Genomic DNA, 22,826 nt, shown 5'->3' on the forward strand with positions numbered 1-22,826 from the left:
TTCTGTCTAGTCCTGAGAGTAGAATAATGATTCTTAATGTCCCTTTTGTCTACCCAGCGTATCCTAGATTCTGTGAAGTGTCACAACACTGTGATTTCATAAAAACAACAACTACAAATATTTTATCAATATTGTGTAAAGTCTGATATGTCTAACAAAGATTAATAGCCTAACAAACGGTTAACTCCAGCCGCGTTTTCCCATTCTTTTTTCAGGGCCCCATGCCGCAAGGTGCTGAGCATCTACTGTGAGATATTAAGTGCCATCAGCTCCCATGGGAAATAAATGTACTTAACTTTGTGTCTTTGTTTAGGGTAACCCTGGATTGGACAATGACATAAAAGGGTCGAAAGGTTCAAAAGGAGAACAGGGAAGACAGGTAACTATTTAGAAATATGTGACTTTGCTTACTGTACATTGTTTCAAATACTAACCTACAATCCTTTAAAATATAGCTCTATAGAGCAAATTAAAATTAATCCATTGATAACCAAGGCTGTTAAAAATAGTATGACAATTCTATCGTTCCTAATTTTATACCACACAATACATCAGAAATCAACAAGATGACATTCAATAAAGACAAGTGCAAAGTACCACACTTAGGAAGGAGAAGTCAAATGCACCACTATAAAATAGGGAATAACTAGCTAGGTAGTAGCACTGCTGAACAGGTTCTGGGGTTATAGTGGATCACAAATTGAACATGAATCAATAACATGATGCAGCTGCAAAAAAGGCTAATATTCTGGGATGTATTTACAGGAGAGTTGTATGTAAGTCACTGGAGGTAATTGTTCCTTTCTACTCAGCCTTGGCGAGGCCTCAACTCAAGTACTCTGTTCCTTTCTAGGTAGAAAGATATGGATGAATTGGAGGGAGTCCAGATGAGGGCAACAAAAATGATGAAAGGTTCCGAAAACCTGACCTACAAGGAAAGGTTAAACAACCTGGGCATATTTAGTCTTGAGAAAAGAAGACTGAGGGAGAGACCTGATAAGTCTTCAAATATGTTAAGGGCTGTTGTAAACAGGATGACCATCAGTTGTTCTCCAGGTCCACTGAAGATAGGACACAAAATAATGGGCTTAATCTGTAGCAAGGGAGGTTTAGGTGGGATCTCAGGAAAAACTTTGCAACTGTAAAGGCAGCTAAGCTCTGGCATAGGCTTCCAAGGGAGGTTGTGGAATCTGCATCACTGGAGGCTACTTGTCATGGATGGTCTAAGTTTACTTTGTCCTGCCTCAGCACAGGGGGCTGGATTTGATGATCTGCTGAAGTCGCTTCCAGTCCTACATTTCTATGGTTCTCTGATTCTAGCCTTATGGGTGATTTGAGATCCATGAATCTGCACTCTGCAGTCCAGCTTTGGAAGTGGTCTTACATTTTTTAAAGAGATGAAAAATAACTAAGGTGTGGATATATGATGAATAATCGTACCTACTGTCATCTGTGGCATACCTATTATTATTATTATTATTGTTTTTAAAACATTTCTTGTAGTAAATTAATGAACTTCCACAGAAAATCTTCCAAAGTGTGTGTGCGGGGAAAGTACTTAGAACTATTTATGGGCCCAATATTACACAGTGCCCAGCACCCCCCAGAAGGTGCCAATCCCCCCTGAACTTCAATTGATTTCACTATAGAGCAGTTATGGAGCACCAGTACAAGACTTGGATTATCTGCACAGTATGCAGGAGATCAGTGTTGATACACAAAACAGAATGGTAACTATAATGACAAACATGCAGCACCTTCCAGACAAATATAATTTGAGGGCAACATCAGTGATTATTTTGATGGCACTACTTTATGAAATGTACCGTAACACAATGGCATTTCTTTGACAATGTTGCATAGTTGTGCAATTAAAATACTATGTTTCTGTTCTTAATTCTGACAGGGGTAAGCAGTTGCAGATGTTGTGTGCCCAAGTGTTATGAAAAGAATTTTTTCCCATTGGTTTGCATGTCCATTGTTCATGACTAGATGGCTTAATAATCTGGAAAAATATAAAACGTTTGGAATTTGAGTGACAATTGAGATAACCTGAAATTAAATTTCTCTTTTCCAGGGTGAAAGAGGACCAATGGGCTCACCAGGGTCACCAGGCTCTCAGAGAACCACAGTAAGAACCCATATAGACAAGGAGACTAAATATGCAAAGGAAATGCTTGTAATTAATCCAAGGTAGAAAGAATGATCTCAGAGTCCATAAATTTAACCTTGATCGATCGATCGCTCGGTCAGCCTCCATTCACTGCAGGAAGATGAGATAAATAAATCTCTGATAGATTGCCCTGAAAAAATTAACACTAGCAAGAGCCTCTGATTCCAGGCAAACTCTTTCCTCCTGAATAGGGCTATCCAACACAACTGACTGACTATCAGAGACAAAATAGCTTCCTCATTTCTTTCAAATTTGGAACCTACTGCAATACTGCCCAGTTTCTGTCCCCCAATGCTTGCTGATGACTTCACTTCTCTGCTTCCAAAGAAAAAGAAATTCTGCAAAGATAAGGATTTGCATTAACGTACTCTTTCTTCTGGTGTGGCAGTGTAGCAGGATCACCAGGCTCCTACCTCTATCCCTGTCTACAAACTACTCAGAGATCCTTGTGCTGGTTCAACACCTTGTGCAGTTTATTTACAAATGGATTCCCACCACCTTCATAATACATACAGCTCTTGTAACAAGCAGGGCAGCACAATCTCTCTCTCTGCTTGCTTCCCCCTTTCCGCTTCCTTTCTGTACCTATTTGTGGGCTCTGCCTAAGGGCTTAATTAGCCTTTCTGCCCTTCCCCACCCACAAATTAGGCACAGCTGTGCTTAATCAGCTCCATTCTGCCTTGCTTGTGTAACCCTTCTGCCCATCTAAGTTGGCAGCAACAAGGGCCGGGTTCTGTATCTAGGGGTTCCGTTTCAATAACGCAATGCAAAACCGTCTCGAGCCCCCACCCAGTGACCTGGGACAATTACATACCACCCCCTGGGCGCCTCTAGGAGGCAATACTTCCCCTCTCGCAAGCACGGAGTCTGAGTTTAACAGAAAATGTTTAATAACATGAGGTAAACGACATCAGCATTAAATTGGAAAAACAACACAAACAGGCTTCATGAGCAAAAAACCCACCCCAGCAAATTGGGCTGTGTCCTTTCCCTTTGGTTCTTGAAACCAGCAACCCAAGAATCACCAAGGTCCCAAAAGTCCAACAACCCCCCAAAGTCTCTGTCCCTGGTCAGTGCAGCCCCAGAGTTCAAGCGGGGGGGGGGGGGGGAGGAGGCACGCAGGGTGTTAAGGGGCACCTTACGTGATCCGAGGCAGACTGGCTGCCTCTCCGTGGGGTTCCGCCGCAGCCTTCTCCACGAGCCGCTCCACTCCACTCCACCAGCTGTCCCATGAGCCGCTCCCGCCGTCCACGAACTGCTCTGGCAGCTGCTCCGCTCTGCTCACCGACCTGTGAGCCGCTCAGCTCTGCTCCACTTCAGCTGTTCCTTGGGCCGCTCCCACAAGGCTCTGCTCTGCTCGCTGCTTCTCCAGCCGCTCCGCCCTGCTCACCGACCTGTGAGTCGCTCAGCTCCACTCTACTAGCTGCTCCGCCAGCCACTTAGCAATATAGCTTCAGGCTCCCCCACTAGTTAACACAGTCTCAGTGATCTCAGTTCTTAATAACTTTAGCTCTTTTGTGATTTCAGCTCTTAGCGTATAGTAGGGGAGCCCCAGTGCTAGTGCACCATTGGCCCAAAGTGAATTCAGCTCAGCAGTCTGTAACTAGACTCCTAATGGAATCAAAGTTAGCTCTGACATTCAACAGTGGAGAGAGGAGGTAGTGCAATTGGTGTTTCAAACCCTCAAAGAGGGCCCATACCATCAGATATAAATACCTAACCCCATCCTCTCTCAATTCACTGGGTTTTGTAACCCATGCCCCTTGTCAAGCAAGTGCTACTTAGGTAATGGTGAAGGACTCACTCAGTCCTTCTTTCATACAACAGTTCCACTGGCCTTGATTCACAGAATCAGGTAACAAAACTTTATTCTTCCTGCCCCAATAACAGAGAAACTGGGGATCCCACACCAGCCAAAGTAACCACTTTGAGTTGCTGTTGTTTCATGCCAGGCGAGTGGGTGTGCCTATGCAAACCAGATCAGCCCCTGGAGTTCTTTTCCACACTCGCCATAATTCACCACCAGATGTCAGGGTAGAGCTCATCCTGACTCTGCTTACACTTGATTGGAGCTGCTGTGAACAGAGTGCTGACTCTGCCTTTCTTGCCTAGCACTCTGTCATAGACAGTTACCAATAAGAACAGACTAAAGAGGTGGGAACCTTTCTCTCTGCTTGGTGGGAAATGTCTTTAAGCTCTACTGCCAAAACCAATGTTATAAACACATCTGTTTTGCCAGGGTGGACAGGGCATGAATGTTTTAGTCCTTCTCTTGGCACAGCAGGACTGAAGCGTGTGAGCAGTAAGCAAAAGTGATAGCAAAGTAATATCCTGACACATCCATAATAACTTTCGCATTTGCTTTGCTCTCAATCACTGTTCTAGCATGTACAGTAACTTGAGCACGTAGTAAAGCATTGTGTGAACATCAAATTATCTGGAAAAAAAATTGACAGTTGCCACAGCTTCTCTACTGTTTGCCATTTAGTTGAGAGATATAACTAGGGTCTAACAGATGTCTAACAAACATCTATCTTGTCTTGTGTCAGGGAGCAAAAGGTCGAAGAGGAACACCAGGTCCACAGGTAGGTTTCCTTAATTTCCCATATCTACAGTAGAACTAACATGGGAGCTTTCCTGCCTTCTAAAATATTTGCAGAGAGAGTCCAATATTTATCTTAAATTTGTTATAGCATATAACATAAAGGACAAATCCTGCTTGCCTTACTCATGCAATTAATCTCAGTTTGTTCAGTGGTACTACTTGTGGGTCCTAGTTCAGCAATGTGTATGCTGCACAAGTCCCATTGAAGAACTAGTCCCATTCATGAGAACCCATGCTGAAAGCCCATGCTGTTGCCTCAGTGTAATCCATAGTCGTCTGTGTGGGTTTAAAAAAAAAAAAAAAAAAGGCCCAAAATGGCTGGGAACTTCAAGACTGAATGGTAACAGACTGCCAATCCCAGTGATGATTGAACCTGGTGCTAGTATAAACAAAAGGAGCTTTCAGCCATACCTGTACTTGTTTTCATCTCTTCACACTGAGTGTACAGACATTCTAGGCTTCAGAGTGACACACAAGAGTGACAGTCGTGGAATGTCATTGTACTGAGTAAGCCTGTGCTGAGATACTTTGCTGAATAGACTTGGACTATTGAATCTAGGCTTGCAAGTATGAGGTGAGCGGGATCGGGCCCTCATACTATAACGAGCACCATAAAAATCCAAATTGTACAAAATATGGCACAGTAGAGAATTAATAGTGAAAGATCATGGATGCATAATCTTTTATTTGAAGGACATTGTCAAGTCAAACTTGAATCTAAATGAGATCTTGTGACAAGAAGATTTTACAAAACCTGAGAGCAATAAAAAAGTTTCCATAATTTTCCATCGCAACAAAAATAATCATTTCCCTGCAGTGGTTTCAGTTCAATCAGCACTGAGACACTAAAAGTGAAACTGAGATTTTTGTTGTCAAAGGCAGAGAAATGAAAAACTGAAAATAAACCAGAATAAATATTTTCAGTTTTAATCATCTGAGATATTAGAAGTGTGTTTGTTTCAAAAAGATTTTTAACCTGGTAACATTCCTTTACAAAATACTTTTTGCTCTTTAAACAAAGATCAAGACACATTATGTTGCACAGTACCTAGTACTGGATTGCATTGTATAGGCACTGCCCCATGTTAGAAGCAGTATGGTATAGAAGCCAGAAGACATGCACATTCTGCTTGCTTCTTTGAGGTCTATAGATGTGGTAGCCTCACCGAGTCCTTGGGCTGAGGTGAGTGCAGAGTTGTAATTGTGATGTGCCCCTAAAGGGTAAAACGTGGGCAGGAGGCTCCTTGCACTCTCCCTCAGTTATGCACAATTGTATGGCAAGGTACTGTCCAACTGCTAAACTGAAAAACCATGTCTCAAAAACCATGTTTCAGGCATTTTGTCTTATAACAGCTGCCTTGGTTATAAGCTCAGCCTGCTTTGTGGCAATAAATGAGCTTCACTTAATTTCTGGATTTTAAAAACAATTTTTTAAATCCATGCGTTGCAACGACCAACTTTATCAGCATATCCTACCATATTTTTAATAGTCTGTGAAGACACTATGCTAAAAAAATTAATTTGATCTAAATGCTGACTCTTTAGAGAAACGTCACTTAATGAAAAGAAAAAAGGAGTTCAAATGCCAAATAAATGGTATTAGAAATTGAAAATATCATACTGTTCTCCAGGCAGATCAGTCACTGTTATGATCACTTGAAAAAATTGTTACAAGATTCTGTCTCTTAATACAGGGGGAGAAAGGAGCTCCTGGTTTGACGGGCTTTCCAGGAGAACCAGGATTTCCAGGATCCCAGGTGAATATTAACATTCATCTAGGTCAGGAGTTCTCAAACTTCATTGCACTGTGAGCCACCCCCTTCTGACAACAAAAATTACTACACGACCCTAGGAGGGGGGATTGAAGCCTGAGCCCACATGAGCCCCACTGCCCTAGGTGTGGGGGCCAATGCCAAAGCCTGGTGGGGGCAAAACTGAAGCCCTTGGACTTCTGCCCTAGGCGGGGGGCCTATAACCTGGGCCCTGCCACCCAGGGCTGCAGTCCTCAGGCTTTGGCTTTGACCCCGGGTGGTGGGCTTTGGGCTTTGGCCCTGGGCAATGGGGCTTTGGCCCCAGGCCCCGGCAAGTCTAATACCAGCCCTGGTGACCCCAGGCCTAGTCTTCACTTACCGGCTGGTCCGGCGGCACGCCATCGATGTTCTGTGATCGATTTATCGCGTCTGGTTAAGACGCGATAAATCGATCCCGGATCGATCCCGGAAGTGCTCACAGTCGGCGCCGGTACTCCAGCTCGCCGAGAGGAGTACGCGGCGTCGACGGGGGGAGACTTCCTGCCGCGTCTGGACCGCGGTAAGTCCGGACTAAGGTACTTCGAATTCAGCTACGTTATTAACGTAGCTGAATTTGCGTACCTTAGTCCGAAGTCCGGACTAAGTGGGGACCAGGCCCCAGAGTTTGAGAACCGCTGATCTAGGTATTTTCGAGAAGGAGGACTTGAAATACAAAGGAGAAATGAAATAGTCTATGTCCAAAAATCATATAACCCAGTGTCCATACTCACACAAAGCTTAGTCCTGCCTTGAGTGCAGGGAACTGGACTAAATAACCTCTCGCGGTCCCTACCAGTTCTATGATTCTCTAAAGCACAGTCAACATGTGAGTGAATATATTGTTGGTGGCTGTGAAGCACTGGCAGCATTGGTTTGAGTTGGGCATAGGATAGTAAGGCAGACACAGTGCAAACTTCCCCGCACAGCTCTGCCTTTCGTGGCTTGCAACACCTCTGATGTTCCAGTCCTGCCCTTCTGTTGAGCAAATACTGCCCAAGTATGCCTCCTATCTCGATCTGGACTTCTGACCACAGTTTTCTGTGGCCCAGATTGGAAGCCTCTTCCTCATGTTGATGAGTAATCCAGTGAAATAGCTTGTGGAACCAGAGTGAGTAAGGGATTCACAATCTGGCCCCGTGTGATTTTAGACATGTTTTAGATCCCTGTATTGTAAATATGGATATAGATTCATTCTTGGAGGCTGCAAATTGAAGAAACTATATTGGGGATTTCCTTGAAGCTAACACCTGGGGGGGCGGCCGCACCAGAGGGCCATCCCATGGGTGCAAATCCACATCCTTCTCAGCAAGCCTCTCGCATCCTGTGGCAAGGCTACGACTCACCAGCGCAGTGCCTCCTGCTGGTTGTCCAGGGAATTAGCTTTTCCAGCTTTGGAGCGCCCTCTGCCAGCCGCTATCCCACGTGCCTCAGGCCCCCATGTCCCTCCTGGTGTCCCTTTACCTTGGGTGCTGCTCCCTGGCAGTACCCCCAGTCTCTGGGTCTCTCCATCCCAGGGAACCCCCAACCATCTATCTCCACCTTGCCTCAGGGGCTACTGCCAATCACCATCTATCCCCCGCTCACTGGGACGGACTGCAGTCTGTGAACCACTCATTATCAGCAAGGGGGGATTTGGACCTGCTGCCTTTGCCTACCCCTGGGCTGCCCCTCTGCAACCCCAGAACCTGCTTCAGGCCTTCAGCAAGGCCTGCAGGCTGTGGGGTTTTCCAGCCTGGAGCTCCCCAGCTTCTCTAGCCTTTCCCCAGCCCTGCTCCACTCCAGGTACCCTGCTGAGCTCCCAAGCAGCCAGGCCCATCTCTCTCCACAGCTAGAGAGGCTGCCTGAGCTCCTGGCCCACAGACTTTTATAGGGCCAGCTGTGGCCTGATTTGGGTGTGGCCCCAGCTGTGGCTGCCTTCCCCATCAGCCTAGTCTTTGGCTCACAGCCCCCGCCCTCTCCCAGGTCTGACTGTAACCCTTTCAGGGCCGGAGCAGGTGACCACCCCGCTACACATCCCCTCCAAATTGCCCCATCTTCTGACTGCCAGATGCTGGGACTGGATGTCAGGGGATGGATCACTTGATCTTTGCCTTGTTCTGCTCATTCCCTTTGGGGCGTCTGGTATTGGCCACTGTTGGACGACAGAATACTGGGCTGGATGGACCATTGGTCTGACCCAGCATGGCCCTTCTTATGTTCTTGCGTGCACCTGGACCTCTTCAGCAGAAAGGAACTGGGGGCAGCTGAACTCCTGTTCTTGGCTGACTGTCTGCTATGGGAACCCAGTGTCTGTAGCTGTGTGTGCTAGAACTCACTGATTACTTTTTCTTTACATTTTTAATGCTTTGTGTTTTGCATTGGTGGGGGGTCCTGGTGCCATCAGAGACCTTTGCTGACATCTTAGCAGCCTCCCTTGAGTGTATCTTACCATCTGGACAGGATTCCTCCCATCCTTCCCCCTACAGATCTCCCTAGTCCTCCCTGCTCCATCTCCCCCCCTCCCCCAGCCCCACCTATGCAGCTGGAGAGTAGCTGTGCCCCTGAATCTTTGTTTCCCCGTATGTAAAATGGGGAGAATACCCATCACATAGTGATGATATAAGGATGTATCAGGTGTTGTTTTAAGAGCACTTTCAAGACATAACACCTATATAAAGGGCTACGTGGTGTTATTTCTTAAGACAGGGTATTTAATATTTCTGTTTGTAATATATGCATTTGTGTATTAACTGGATTTTCTGTCATCTAACATACCTTCTAGGGACAAAAAGGAATTAAAGGTGTGAAAGGAGAGAAAGGAAGTGAAGGAAATAAAGGTCTTCAGGTAAAAATATTGTGTGAAGTTCACTTAGTGTTCTACTCACTGTGTGTGTAACCAGTGGGAGACTTCATTTTTACTGCTGTTTTACTGCATTCTTTGTTTCAAAATTCCTGTGCAGTGTATCATGATACCCTGTCAGAGAGAAATGTATTCGTAAGGGGCTAAAGGAATTTTAAACATCTCAGAGCAATGCTAAACTGTTTTACATTCTAAGAAAAAAAATCTGCAATAGCTATATAACAATTTGTTTATATTCTAACATGACCCACCAGTTTATTTAAGGGTACAGGAGCGTGTGTATGTGTGTTTGCATAAATATTGCAAAACATAGATTAAAATAATGGTTTTAAGCTTGTAAAATGAACTACTCAAGAGTTAGAAAATAACACAACTTTTGCTTTATGATAGTGTTTAATTAAATGACATACAGCTTCCTGAGTCTCATAGTTGTAGCTGGTACCTTGACAGTCACAGAAACTGCACCACTGAGTCTGAACCACGGTACAGCCACCGAATCTGGACCTATCTATTAGATAATTTAACAAGAAAGCTATCCAAATCTTCTTCCTGCTCTCCATTTGGCAAGCGGAGCAATTATCAGTTTGATTTTTCTAGGCTGGGTTTTTCAAACGTTGAGGGGGAAATTCCCATTGAAATCAATGGGATGAGATGTAGGCCAGTGCTGAGTCCTTTTAAAATCTCACCTAACATTTATATTTGCTTATTTGCCGTACTTGCCTTTCTCTTGGCAGTACTGTCTAAAAGAAATGGCTGATGATTCTGTTGCTCTCTTTGCTTTTTTGTATTTGGCACTTTGCATCTTAACTGTGCAGCTATATTTTGCATGTTTCCAAAGTATTTACAGTCAATTTACCATACAGAGAGGCTAGATCCCTAATTTCTTCCAGGATAGTCTTTATTTCTGACAAGTTGCCACCTTTCTTGTGACCAGAGTCTCTGGAAAACCATTGCACTGAAAGAGCTAGACACACCGAGTTTCAACAATAGAAGAAACTGTATTAGGGAGTTTCCTGAAGCTAACAATGGGTCTTCTCCTGATTCTCTCGTGTAAACTTCCTTCAAGCCATATATGTTGTTTGGGTAGATTTGTGTTCGGAAGATGTGGCCACTGTGACAAAATAAAAAAGTGAGACAAAATTCTGCTTCTGTTTATGATGGGAGTGGGGAACTCCCATTGAAATCAATATGATCCATATAAACCTGATACAAAGCAGTGGAGATTGTATCCATGTAACTAAAGACCGAATTAGGCCTTTTTGTTTATATATGACTAATATGGAGACACTGTGGATGAGAAGCCAGTAGTAACTTTGTCTGGATTATTTTTTTATGAACGAAGAATAGGTTTTAAGTCTACAGTATAATCACTTTATAGACAGGTCTCTATTTGTCTGGAATTGAGAAAGCAACGTTTGATGGATACTGAAAAAATGTTCTATACCAGTCAAACTAGTGAATGGCCTTCATCTTGTACAATGTTGCTGCCATGCTGGTAGGAAAATAAACGTTTGGTCTAGACTTGAAGCAATGAATCTAAGCATTATTGATGTTGACTGCTTTTGCTGCCTGCCAGATGTCTACGGGAAAAACACAGGTGGCACAGTTGAGACTAGATTCTTGTCATTCTACATGAAGTGCTAATGTGGTGGTGTTTGTTGAAGCTGAGCCATTGAACATCATTATATGGTTGTTACAAGTTGCAAAAAGAAGCAAAGTGATTTGTTTGGGTTTTTTTCCAAATTCTCACTAGATATCTTATGTTCATTTAATTTCAGTGTGAACTGGGAGCTGCGGGTCCAAAAGGGAGTCCTGGCAGTCCTGGGATGAGAGGAAATAAAGTAGGTTTCATTCCTTTAACTACTGTTGTTGTTTTAAACGTTAATTTGTTTGTTCCCACCTGAAGATCTTGCCTTTGAGCCTGCTCCTGAAAAAATCATTCAGGCAAAAGTCAATGGCAGTTTTTTTTTTTTTTTTTTTTTTTTTTTTTTTTTAATGACTATAGGTCTTAGATCTGAGTGGCAGCTGTATGCACAGTCCAAGGGCAGTGCATAATCATAAGTATGGCTACGTTTCAGTCATGGGTATTTTTAGTAAAAGTCATGGACAGGTCATGGGCAGTAAACAAAAATTCACAGCCCGTGACCTGTCCATGACTTTTACTATACACTCCTAACTAAAACTTGCTCCGGGGGTGCCCTGGCGCTCTGGGGGGCGGGCTGGGGAGTCTGGGGGTGCTGGGATGGGGGTGGCCCGGCTCCCCCGCTGGAGCTGTGGGGGACATGGGTGGTGGTGGTGGCACACGGCCCAGGACCGCTGCTGGTGTTGTGGGAGGTGGAGGCGCACAGCCCGGGACCCCCATTAGTGCTGGGGGGGAAAGAGGGGAGGCGGGCAGCGGTGCGTGGCCTGTGATCCCCACTGGCACTGGAGGAGAGGGTTGGCCACGCTGTAGGCTCCCTGCCTGGCTCTGACAGGCAGCTCCCTGCAACTCGTAGGGGGAGGGGCGGCCAGGCAGGCTCTATGCGCTGCTCCCGCCACAAGCGCTAGCTCCACAGCTCCCATTGGCTGGGAACCACAGCCAATGGGAGCTGCTGGGGCAGTGCCTGCGGGCATGGGCAGCATGTGGAGCCCCCATGTCCCTCTGCCTAGAAGCTGCAGGGACATGCTGGTGAGAGCCAGGGAGCCCCCCCACGCCGAAGTAAGCACCACCCCACATCCCAACCCCCTGCCCCAGCCTGAGCCCCTTCCCACACACCCCTGAGCCAGCTGCACTGTCTACTGCAGAAGTCACAGAGGTCACAGAAAGTCATGGTATCTGACTTCCGTGATCTCCATGACAGACATGCAGCCTTAATCGTAAGTAATTAAGTGAGATTTACTGTTTATCTTTATTAAACCTTTGGATTGTAGCTTCTACAGTATTCTTAAAATCAGCTGGATAGAAAGCTTAATCAGGCTCTGTGGGTTTAAAAGATATTACTTACAAGTCTCAGCTCATATTAATTGCATTTAACAGGGAGAATATGGTGATCCTGGAGAGAAAGGACAGAGAGGGCCACCAGGTCAACGGGGAATTCAGGTTTGTGTTTTATTCTCTCCATGGGCAGTGTGTGGCCAAAAGCTAGTTCTTAATTTATAAATTGCCAATCCTGTCGCTTCTCTCTGTCCTCCTCATATTTGGGTTGCTACATAGACACTTAGAATTAATATAGACATTAATAGCTGGAGTAAAGCACTGACGGAAAAAACAGATGATTTAAATATAATGCTCTATTTACAGGGAGACAATGGTGCTGATAGATATGGTGAACCAGGAAAGAAAGGAGCAAAGGTAAATATGAAAAAGGAAAAAGAAATGGAAACTCTTAACTTGTTTTTACATTATTTTAGTGAGAGCGAAAACTGCAGGGGAAAAAAAAAAGTTGTTCCATTATCATTTCTGACTGTAAATCCTGCAATCTGGTCCACAGAAGCAGACTTCTGCACCCATTGACTTCGCAGGGGCTCCGTAAAAATCCACCGTACAGATCATATTGTAAGATTAGGGCCATAGGTTGTAAAGTCATTGGGTGAGGTGGGGGGGGATTGTTGTTTTTATTTGTCTATCAATTGCCATGTGTGCCTATGGCAACGTATAAACATTAGAAAATAAGTTATAAACTCTTAAAATTAGAGTAAAAGATAAAAATATAATAGTAATAATAACCCTAATTATTTATTGGAGCATTCTTTTAATATTGTTGTTGTTATTGTAACAATATTTTAATGCTGTCCACACTCAGGAAGATATTGTTCCTGCCCTGAAGGGCTTCCAGTCTAAAAAGACAAGCAACACCTGAAGGGTGCAGGAGAGGGATAGAATCAGATTATATGTCCTTCCATAGATATATTTTATATAGCTTAGATACATCTTACAGTTAAATAAGTTCACATTTACATATATCATTATTTACAAACCTTCTTTTGAAATGAGAGAAAAAATTCTGCCGCACTAAAACTAATCAGAGAATAGTTCTGATTTATTCCAAGAAATGCTTCCAGTCCCCTCTACTCTGAACTGTGAGGTCTAATATTTTGATATATCTAATCTTTCTGTCATAGCCACAGATGCCAGACAGCCTAGCCAGTGCCCGTTCACTGTACAGTTTCTGTCTGTGTTTAGGAAAAACTAGTAAAGTTATCCTGGAGTATTTCATCTTTACATAGTCACTTCCTTTTAATTTATCAATGCAATTAGGAGCACATGACTAGCCCAGTAAAGTACAGTGCTTCTTTATATATATTTTAAATGATATACGTCTGAATAAAATAAAGGAGAACAAAACGCTTTTGTCCTGGGTAACTACTGCCAGACTCCCTGAACTTCTCCATCCATGTCTTTTAACCCTATTAATGCAAACCTCACCTTAAACTCCCTTCTTCTGGCAAGCCTATCCTACTTTAGTAACATGCTGTCACACCCCTACTGTGCCTCTTGCCATTCCCCCTCCCCAAATACTTCATGTGTTCTAAGGACTTAATCCAGAAAGGTGCTCCCATTGGGAATTTAGGGTAACCAGCACATAGCAGGATTGGGCTCTAAACTTCCTGGTCTGCAGATGTATTTTGGGTGCAATCCAACTCCCATTAAAATCAACGGCTGTCTTTTCATTGACTCAAACAGGAGTTGGATCTGGCCCTTTATGCATCAATTGTATCATTCCGCTTAAATTATAAGCTTCTTGCATCAGGGCAGTGTCGTCTTCTGCATTTTGTACAATCCATGTTAGCACCTCAAAAAATAATAGATAGCAACAATAATACTGTTTTCCAGCACATTGCCAGTTTCACTGCTTATTATTTATTGGGTTATGTGTCTGATTCTGAAAAGTCAAATATAGTAGAAAAAACTGAGTAGAAATATCAATGTGATGATGATTTTATCTTATTTACTGTAAATAACAGGGACAAAAAGGATTCACCGGAGATATTGGACAGAAGGTATCGTACTTCACATTAATGTTGTAGCTTTCTGATCAATAGACTTGAGTCTCCCCTCCATTACACCACTTTTGCACCAACAGAACTCTGCTGCAGTTAACAATTATATTGGCATAAAATCAAGATAAAAGAGTGGAGACTTTAAGGATGGAAATAAGTTTCAATGGTAGAATAAAAGAAACATTCTTGATGTTTCATGGGAAGAAAGTTCTGATTTATCTGTCAACATCTGAAATTCTTTGATACTAAAGGGTTAAAAAAATTCTTGTCTGCTCACCTTACTGCTTGGAAATTTTAAACAGTTTTTTAAATGTTATCAATTTTAATTAGTGTGTCATTTCTAAGATTGTTGGTGAAGTCAAATCTGACATTTAGAGATGTGCTTAAACCACAAGTTGAGGACTTCAATAGCTCAGACATAGGTCAGGGGTTTGTTACAGGAGTGGGTGGGTGAGATTCTGTGGCCTGCGTTGTGCAGGAGGTCAGACTAGAAGATCATAATGGTCCCTTCTGACTTTAAAGTCTATGAGCCTCTGGGACATGATTCTCTAAATATAGGAATAGCTATGTGTTGTGCCTGCTGGTTTAGGAGTCTGTGTCCCACTTCTTCCTGTCAGTAACGTGGAGCAGGTAACAGATAGTGTCAGCGGTTACAAAGCACAGTTATCCAAAGTGCCAGAAAAAATCCCCAGATAATATCTTGCACAGCCTTAGTCACACTTCTGCATTTTGTCTTGTAGTGTTGTATATGAAGCTGTGTGTGATATACATAGTCTATTAAAGCTATGTGTATGAAAAATACACTATTAACTAGACTTTTGTGCTGTGCATTACATATGAAGTATGACATCAATGTGTTGCGTAAGTGATGGTGAAAATATGCTGATATCTACATATAGACCAACTAAATTCATTGCCTCATCTCCTGAATTACACAAACATTATTTTTCAACCTGTAATTTATAGTAGTACATGGCTGATTAAATTATCAAAATTACACATTTTGGGGAGAAATTACCCATTTTGACATATTAAAAGGCTCCAGTTTTTTTAAACGTCAGCCCTAAAAGCAAGTCTGACATGCTCATCCTTAACTATTAGCAGTTGTTTGCAATTGTAAAACCAAACACCAAAAGTCATGTACTGCTGATGTAGCTTCTTTGAGGGAGAATATATAAAACCAGAAAGAATACATGGGGAACCTGTAGGCCTAACTAGTCACTTTAAGGTAAAAAGACAAGTTGTTTCTTCCATTCTTTTGTTTTCACTGCAGAATGTGTTTCTGTTGATATTTTAATTGCTCTAGAGTTGAATCAGGGTGAGGAAAGATGACTTTATGCCACCTTTCTACTCTTCTGATCAGTTGTGTCCGAAGGTACCTAGGAGCAGGCTAAGGGCTACTCTAACGTCTCAATCCTTCTCCCGTTGACTTCAGTGGTGCCAGATTGTTTTATCCTCTGCTGCACTGACAGGAATAATCTCCTCCGACAGAGATCACCAGAACATGACCATACTCCACCATACATCTTGCGCTCCCCTGACAAACACCCTGTCCTGAGGGAAGTAGCTGATATATTGCCAGTTACTTCCACTTTATACCACCAGGGGACTCTCCTGCACTAGGGTTATTGTCCAACAGCCCTATTAGGATAGCTCTCCAGCCAGTTGGTTCTCTTTTGAGCTGCTCAAAGTAGCCAGAGAGGGCTGAGTGTCTGGTGCTGGGAGTCTAAATGTAGTAAGGAGATATTTGGTCCACACCAATAATCTTGCACAACTGGGAATTAACACAGTAAAATATTCAGCACGGTGTGCTGTACTTTATAAACTTTCTCACAGGTAGATGCCAAAATAAACCTGGCACAAAGAGCATTTTGATATCTTCTTTTTAATTTTAGCAGTGCAAAACAGTTTTCAGTGGAAGGACCAATGAAAAATAATGTTAAAAAAGATAAAAAGTTCTTACATCTCCTCTATGACTCTTATACAGTAATAATATGCAACGTTGATCAGTTGCTTCATTTAATTAAAACTTGTGGAAGCAGAGAAAGAACTGACAGGAAGGGGATGCAATGCATGACCGTTCTTTCTCTGCTTCCACAACCTTAACTAAAATAAAGATGGTATTGGGACAACATCCAATTAAATTATAGAAGGGCCTGAGCTGAAAAATTCAAAACAGGATCTCAGGTTTTGGTTCAGCCCATAGTAGAGATAGAGACCAGCTGTGAAATTTGGATCCTTATCTGCGTTTGCATTGTGAACTTGTCTCCTCAAAGTTCAGACATGTTTCAGATCCAGACTTTTGTTTGGGTCCATCTCTAAAAAAATCAATATATTTCCAAAGCAATTAGGTTAGGGACAAATCACCCCTTGCATTGCTGCGGGCACAGAGGCTGTGACCACAGCCAGACCAACAAGGTTTCACTGCACAGGGGCTGTGACAGGATCTGAGCAGTGTATGCTGAGGTCTGCATCCCAATACTGAGAAGTCCCTAATAAGTTCTCAAGCAGCAATTTTCTTACTTTGCCTATCTGTAAATTTCTGTTATTGATGGAAATATGTTTTTAGTCAGTTTGTGTATGTACAGAGAAATTAACATTTACCAACATTTACGTATATAAATCGAATCCTTCCAAGTTATGGAGCTGGTATTTGGGGTGAAGGTAGGCTGGGGGGGGGAGGGCACAGAGGGTCTGCGTTTAGGACCATTATATGTTAACAAAAACCATCAGCAGTAGAGTGTTAGCATATTAAATAGACAAACACTTCCATATGGAAAGAATAAGAACTTAAATATTCCCCATTGACTCAGCAAAATGTGTATTTTCTGAAAGAATTATTTTGGCGGGGGGGGGGGGGGGAGAGACCACACACAGTGCTACTTGTGTATATTTTTGTATATTCCTATTTCATATCAGTCTTTGCGCTCTGAAAAGCGAGATGTATGAATGGAGGAATAAACAGCAAGAACCATTCCTTGAGTTATTCACACTTTTGTTTTAATGAATATCCATTTTCACATTTTAATTTTGCTGTATCCAATTAATTAGGGTGAAATTGGAGAAACAGGATTTCCAGGAGAACTTGGACCAATAGGAATCAAAGGACAAAGGGCAAGCACCTTTTTATGAATATTGATTTGTCTTGAGATTGGCTTGTTGTTAATGCAGAAATCACATGTAATTTTTCCTGCCCAGGTGATAGAAATCTGTTTTAAATGGATATCTTTTAACATGCTGAATTTATGTGTATTACATCTGTTGTAAGCACAATAGTCCAGATCCCGCACTCAGTTGCAGTTGCTTTGTACACCACTAGCAAGTCTAAAACTGGTGTAGCCGGCTATGGAAGATCAACCTAGTGCAAGAGGCGGCCTCCAGTGGCCTATAGCTGGATGACATGTCTGTCTCTTCTTACCAGTGTAATGGGCCACTACCTTACAATATGTGCTAACTACTTATGCTGAACAATCTGTTCCACCATGCAATTTCTGTGACACTGAGAGTAGCTTTCCCAGACCTGAAGAAGAGCTCTGTGTGGCTTGAAAGCCCGTCTCTCTCACCAAGAGAAGTTGGTCCAGTAAAAGATATTACCTCGCCCACCTTCTCTGTCTTTGGACATAGAACTAGATAAATTCATGGAGCATAAGTCTATCAATGGCTATTAGCCAGGATTGGCAGGAATTATGTCTCTAGCCTCCGTTTGCCAGAAGCTGGGAATGGGAGATGGGATGAATCACTTGATAATTACCTGTTCTGTTCATTCCCTCTGGGGCACCTGGCATTGGCCACTGCCAGAAGTCCCAATACTGGGCTAGATGGACCATTGGCCTGACCCAGTGTAGCCGTTTTCTTGTTCTTATGACCAATGGCAACCTGAATAATTTACACTGGAAGACTGGTGTAGCACAGAGCTGGCTCTAAATCAGGGAAACACAACGTCTAATTATTTTATAGAAATCCTGTGGAGGGCTGATGTTATGGGGAAGTTGGTGAAGTGGGCGGGGGCATATTTTGTTGCTGTTTTTACTGGCTGAAACATTAACATTTCTTATTGTATTATGCTCCTTTTCAATAGTAAGTTTAATTTTTTCAGGGTTGCTAGAGCTTATATAAGTGATTTTTATATTTTAAATTGTAATTATAAATGAGTTACTTCAGAGTTACTAGTTTGAAAGAATCTGATAGATGGCTAAGTCTTCTTCATTTAATAGGCCAACATAAACAAAACACTTCTTTTGGGGCAATTGTTTCCTATTTAACTGTGTTTTCAGCTCCTCTGACAAAGGAAGGGCAAAGTTGTAGTAGTAGTTTTGTATTATAAGTTAGCCATGCAAATTGCTAACCTTTTTCAACTCTTGTTTTTGTAGTTATCACACTATGACTTGTTTTTTTTCCTCACTTCAGGCTGATCTTGCTCCCTCTGAAATCAGAGACTTTTGCCTTTAACTTCAATGGGAGCTGGATTGGGTCCTCGTCGTCGTCGTCGTCTTTTTTTTTTTTTTTTTTTTGTACATGTAAAATGTTATTGGTTAGATATTACACGTGACATGGTGCCCATTATCCATTAATTTCTAACACAGGGTAAATTTTTCAAAAGCACCTTAGTGATTTAGGAACCTCAGTTCCATTGAAAGTGAGTGAAACCTTATACCCCCAAAGAACTTAGAGCCTTATGACAATTTTGCCAACAGACGTTAATAAACCAGGAGAGGCAGCATGCCATTGGGGTTATAAATGTATACGTTGTGCTACGGTAGTTTAATTGGTAGCACTCTCACTTCTGGACCAGAAGAAGCTTTTCTGAAATACAGTCAGTTCCCTTGCCAAGGGTCAGGTCCTTGGTCATGCTAAGGTCACTGTCCGCTGCTGGAGCTATGCAATATGACCTTAAAATGGTATTACAATGGTGTGCCAGCATGGGAGGAGAACCTTGGACCAACATAGCTAAGAACATAAGAATGGCCATACTGGGTCAGACCAAAGGTCCATCCAGCCCAGCATCCTCTCTACCGACAGTGGCCAATGCCAGGTGCCCCAGAGGGGGTGAATCTAACAGGCAATGATCAAGTGATCTCTCTCCTGCCATCCATCTCCACCCTCTGACAAACAGAGGCTAGAGACACCATTCCTTACCCATTCTGGCTAATAGCCATTAATGGACTTAACCTCTATGAATTTATCTAGTTCTCTTTTAAATCCTGTTGTAGTCCTAGCCTTCACAACCTCCTTAGGCAAGGAGTTCCACAGGTTGACCGTGCGCTGTATGAAGAAGAACTTCCTTTTATTTGTTTTAAACCTGCTGCCCATTAATTTCATTTGGTGGCTCCTAGTTCTTATATTATGGGAACAAGTAAATAACTTTTTCCTTATTCACTTTCTCCAAACCACTCATGATTTTATATACCTCTATCATATCCCCCCTTAGTCTCCACCTCTTTTTCCAAGCTGAAAAGTCCTTGCCTCTTTAATCTGTCCTCATATGGGACCCGTTCCAAAGCCCTAATCATTTTAGTTCCTCTTTTCTGAACTTTTTTTTAATGCCAGTATATCTTTTTTGAGATGAGACGACCACATCTGTACGCAGTATTTAAGATGTGGGCGTACCATGGATTTATAGAAGGGAAATCCATCTTATTCTCTATCCCTTTTTTAATGATTCCTAACATCCTGTTTGCTTTTTTGACTGTCACTGCACACTGCGTGGATGTCTTCAGAGAACTATCCACGATAACTCCAAGATCTGTTTCCTGATTAGTTGTAGCTAAATTAGCCCCCATCATATTGTATGTATAGTTGGGGTTATTTTTTCAAATGTGCATTACTTAACATTTATCCACATTAAATTTCATTTGCCATTTTATTGCCTAATCACTTCGTTTTGTGAGATCTTTTTGAAGTTCTTCAGTCTGCTTTGGTCTTAACTATCTTGAGCAGTTTAGTATCGTCTGCAAACTTTGCCACCTCACTGTTTGCCCCTTTCTCCAGATCATTTATGAATAAGTTGAATAGGATTGGTCCTAGGACTGATCCTTGGGGAACACCACTAGTTACCCCTCTCCATTCTGAAAATTTACCATTTATTCCTGCCCTTTGTTCCCTGTCTTTTTAACCAGTTCTCAATCCATGAAAAGATCTTCCTTCTTATCCGATGACAACTTAATTTACGTAAGAGCCTTTGGTGAGGGACCTTTCTGGAAATCTAAGTACACTATGTCCACCTGATCCCTCTTGTCCACATGTTTGTTGACCCCTTCAAAGAACTCTAATAGATTAGTAAGACATGATTTCCCTTTACAGAAACCATATTGACTTTTACCCAACAAGTTATGTTCTTCTATGTGTCTGACAATTTTATTCTTTACTATTGTTTCAACTAATTTGCCTGGTACTGACATTAGACTTACCGATCTGTAATTGCTGGGATCACCTCTAGAGCCCTTCTAAAATATTGGCGTTACATTAGCTATCTTAAAGTCACTGGCTACAGAAGCCGATTTAAAGGACAGGTTACAAACCATAGTTAATAATTCCACAATTTCACATTTGAGTTCTTTCAGAACTCTTGGGTGAATGCCATCTGGTCCTGGGGACTTATTACTGTTAAGTTTATCAATTAATTCCAAAACCACCTTTAGTGACACTTCAATCTGTGACAGTTCCTCAGATTTGTCACCTACAAAGGACAGGTCAGGTTTGGGAATCTCCCTATCATCCTCAGCCGTGAAGATTGAAGCAAAGAATTCATTTAGTTTCTCTGCAATGACTTTATTGTCTTTAAGTGCTCCTTTTGTATCTCGATTGTCCAGGGGCCCCACTGGTTGTTTAGCAGGTTTCCTGCTTCTGATGTAATTAAAAAACATTTTGTTATTATCTTTTGAGTTTTTAGCTAACTGTTCTTCAAACTCCTTTTTGGAATTTCTTATTACATTTTTACACTTAATTTGGCAGTGTTTATGCTCCTTTCTATTTACCTCAGTAGGATTTGACTTCCACTTTTTAGAAGATGCCTTTTTATCTCTCTCTGCTTCTTTTACATGGTTGTTAAGCCACGGTGGCTCTTTTTATTTAGTTCTTTTACAGCGTTTTTTAATTTGGGGTATACATTTAAGTTGGGCCTCTATTATGGTGTCTTTGAAATCCCTGAAAGCTGCATGGACACTTTTTACTCTAGTCACTGTACCTTTTTAATTTCTGTTTAACTAACCTCCTCATTTTTGCATACTTCCCCTTTCTGAAATTAAATGCCATGGTATTGGGCTGTTAAGGTGTTCTTCCCACCACAGGAAGGTTAAATGTTATTATATTATGGTCACTATTTCCAAGCGGTCCTGTTATAGTGGCCTCTTGGATCAGATTCTGCGCTCCACTCAGGACTAAATCAAGAATTGCCTCTTCCCTTGTGGGTTCCTGTACCAGCTGCTCCAAGAAGCGGTCATTTAAAGTATCGAGAAAATTTGTCTCTGCATTTCTTCCTGAGGTGACATGTACCCAGTCAATATGGGGATAATTGAAATCCCCCACTATTATTGAGTTTTTTATTTTGATACCCTCTCTAATGTCCCGTAGCATTTCATCATCACTATCACTGTCCTGGTCAGGTGGTCGATAAGAATATAACTGTAGGGATCTATAGTATTAGAACATGGAATTACTATCCATAGAGATTCTATGGAACATGTGGATTCATTTAAGATTTTTACTTCATTTGATTCTACATTTTCTTTCACATATAATGCCACTCCTTCCTCCCCTCCCCCAACCTGCTCTGTCCTTCCGATATATTTCGTACCCCAGAATGATTTTGTCCCATTGATTGATTGTCCCCACTCCACCAGGTTTCTGTGATGTCTATTATATCAATATCCTCCTTTAACACAAGGCATTCTAGTTCACCCATCTTATTATTTAGACTTCTGGCATTTCTGTACAAGCACTTGAAAAACGTGTCACTGTTTATTTGTCTGCCCTTTTCTGATGTCAGATTCTTTTTTTATTTGACTGTTTCTCGTCTGATCTGGCCCATACTTTATCCTCTTCCATCCTCTCCTCCTGACTAGAACCTAGAGAATCTCTATCAATAGACTCTCCTCTAAGAGAAGTCTCTGTCCGATCCACGTGCTCTGCTGCAGCAATCGGCTTTCCCCCGTCTCTTAGTTTAAAAGCTGCTTTGCAACCTTTTCAATGTTAAGTGCCAGCAATTTGGATCCACCTTGGTTTAGATGGAGCCCATCCTTCCTGTATAGGCTCCCCCTATCCCCAAAGTTTCCCCAGTTCCTAATAAATCTGAACCCCTCCTCTCTACACCATCGTCTCAGCCACACATTGAGACTCTGAAGCTGGCTTTACTTCCGCTGCACTCGCCCCCCTGGTGCAGAGGTTGTGTCAGGGATGGTTGAAATTGTTTAGGGGTGCATAGCTAGGGATCAAGGGAGTGGG

The 22,826-nt window shown here is 42.4% G+C and overlaps 1 pseudogene; it reads left to right on the forward strand.

The window, feature by feature from the left end:
- Positions 1 to 22,826, forward strand: part of LOC101939949 (collagen alpha-6(VI) chain-like) — an 81,623-nt pseudogene that overhangs the window by 38,203 nt on the left and 20,594 nt on the right.

The sequence above is a fragment of the Chrysemys picta genome, chromosome 2, assembly GCF_011386835.1.
Source record: "Chrysemys picta bellii isolate R12L10 chromosome 2, ASM1138683v2, whole genome shotgun sequence".
Classification (NCBI taxonomy): Eukaryota; Metazoa; Chordata; order Testudines; family Emydidae; genus Chrysemys; species Chrysemys picta.